Raw genomic sequence first — 2,696 nt, 5'->3', positions numbered from 1 at the left:
GCCTGCCATTCACCGGTCTTGTGCAGAGTTTTGTGTGCATGCCATGCTGCTGACAACTGCATGCACGTCACGGTTCCTCGCAGGTCTATTTCAAGTAGCCGGCTATTTAAAAACGATAAAATATTCTTTGTGTGGTTCATCAACGGTGAGAAATCATCGGAACGTCCCGCGAGGTGCGGACAACTCGGTACAACAACAGTGAAGTGAAAGCTCCGTCTCTTCGGCAAGTGTCTCTCCACTGCCACTACACACATACACGCTACGCCTACACATGCGCACTGACGACCCAGGGTTAGGGTTACAATTTTGGATTTATTCACACACACAAGACATTTATTTAAAGTTTTATTCTTGGTAAATAGATAAACGATACGATAAACGATAATACTTCCCAACTCAGGTTCCCCCACGCCACCTCCATTTTTCTACCTCTTGAACATACACACACACAAACACACATACACCCATACACTAATTGCCTTGTCTGTGCACAGTTGTTTCTCGTTTCTGTTTTTGTGTATTTTCACCAAGTATTATTGTGTCTGTTATGTATATCACCTGTTACGTGCGGCATCATTAAATAAAAAAAACAAATCAAAGAAAGTTTTATTCTTTCTACATGTTTATATACAGCATTAAACGTTGAAATGTATATTGTCATAGGCTGAAAATGAACTTATTGGGAGAAAACTGGTAGTTCTATGTAAAATCAGACGTTCAGAACCCCCATATCACCGAAACGGCATGAATCAGGCTCCACCCATCGAAGCATCGAATCTTAGACTCTTCGGGGTCTGCCCTGTTTTTTTTTTATGCTTTGCTTGTTTGCTTGTTTGCGTTTGTGGTTAATGGTGGCTGCGTTGTAGGGTGTGTGTTTGTGTGTGTGGGGGGGATCCTAATCAATTTGGAAGAACAACGGTGTATAGGAGCACTTTGATCTGTTGAACTGATTATGCAATATAAAGAATAAAAACTATAGAAACAGAAAATGGCTGCAGCAGTCGTAGAAAAAGTAGTGGGGGCCTAGTCGTAGTAGTGGCAGTAGCAGTAGTAGTTATGGTAGTGGTACTATAATAGATGTACAAGGTCAGTATCAGTAATTAATATTAGTAACTAATATATAATTATTAGTAGTAATATATTAAAATATTTAACAAGCCATGTAATTAGATCTTCTTATTTATTTTTTTAGGACATTAGAGAACTCCTCTCACCTTCAACTGAATCTCTCTATTTTCAGGGTTTTCCCAGACAAACAACTCTACTTCCTGTTGGCACCTGCTGGCCCAATTACACAATTGTTCACCTTGCTTGCAAACCTCAAGGAGTTGAAGGACGGCGCATATTAAAGCACATTACACTTGTTTAGATGCTGTTTTCTTGTGAATGTGGAGGTAAAAACTTTGGTTATCATTTGTTAGATTGAAGGATATTATTAGCTTCTTTACTGTATTTACTTTTTCTACCAACTCCACTATGTTGCTGTTCTTCTACTAGATGAAGGATTTTCTGGATAAGAGAGCGAAATAATGAACAAACTGTCAATTAATTTAATCTTTATTGACCATTTAAAAAGAGGTTTAGTTTGGATTATTGTCTTCCTTTATTTGACAGGGACAGTACATATTGAAAATATGCCAGTGAACCAGAAAGGCTACTTTTCATCTGCAGTCGTATTTAAACAGTACTGTAGTACTGTTTATAGAAAGTATACAAAGGGATAAATTACAGTACATAAAATGTAAAGGGGACTCATTCCATTATAAAACATTGTTAACAAAATACAGCACATAAACTAAAAGAGCCAAGGTATGTGTCTCTTTTGTCCCATGTCCTTTGTCTTTTCAAGTTCTTTGCAGGTCCTTTTTTCTTGGTCCAGCTATAGAGTATAGATATATAAAGAGACTGTAAAGAGTCAATTATGATATAATAAGTGAAAAAACAACTCATATTTATTTAGATAGGTGTTACGAACCTCAGATGGAAGCCCAGGGGGAGGAGGTTAGTAAAATTAATAATTGTTCCAGGGCAGAAGAAAACAAGGAAACAGGAGTAAGTTTGCAAAGAAAAGGGGTAATTTATTTACAATAATTAACAAAAAGTGTCTCTAAATGCACAATAAACAGAAAACAACTCCCAAAAGGGAAGTGAGAAACAAGGATCCTTTTTAAAGGGACTAAGGTACTGGATAAACAAAGGCAAAAGTAGTGATGGCAAAACCCTAAAAAGTCAACATAATGGGTTTGGGCCATTGCTCCCCTATCCTAAAGAGTTTTAAACGTTCAGCAGCCAAACTCACAATTTAAGCATGTATAGATGAAAAGCCAAGTCAGTAATCATGGTCAATAATGAATAAGTTTGATCAGCATACTTGTCAACCTCAACATCATAGCCTAAATTAGGAGACCAAACCTATTCCCCTCCAGAGACTGTGAGTCAACCCAGAGACTGTTTTCTTGCAGTATGTGGTAGATTTCTTGAAATGCAAGAGCATTGGTTTAGTTTCAATAGTGGAGATGACTCAACTGAAGGGGAGGGTCTGGGGGTCCTCCCCTAGAAAAATTTAACCATTGAGGACTTCATTTCCTGCATTCTGGTGACATTTCTGCCTCAATTTATGGTGGAAAATCTTCATTTATGTAAAGGGGAACACAAAATTCAGGCAGCAGGTGACAATTCAAAATTAAAAAAATGAA

The 2,696-nt window shown here is 37.5% G+C and overlaps 1 protein-coding gene across 1 annotated transcript in view; it reads left to right on the top strand.

Annotated features, from left to right (window-relative positions):
• The window catches only part of LOC123979757, a 14,155-nt gene extending 12,354 nt beyond the window's left edge, over window positions 1–1,801 (top strand). The window contains exon 13 of the mRNA XM_046063785.1: window positions 1,241–1,801. The gene's annotated coding sequence lies outside the window, so the exon portion shown is untranslated. The remainder of the gene's footprint in view (window positions 1–1,240) is intronic.
• Window positions 1,802–2,696: the final 895 nt, after the last annotated feature.

Source organism: Micropterus dolomieu, linkage group LG12 (assembly GCF_021292245.1).
Source record: "Micropterus dolomieu isolate WLL.071019.BEF.003 ecotype Adirondacks linkage group LG12, ASM2129224v1, whole genome shotgun sequence".
NCBI lineage: Eukaryota > Metazoa > Chordata > Actinopteri > Centrarchiformes > Centrarchidae > Micropterus > Micropterus dolomieu.
This window is presented reverse-complemented; position numbering and strand designations above follow the sequence as displayed.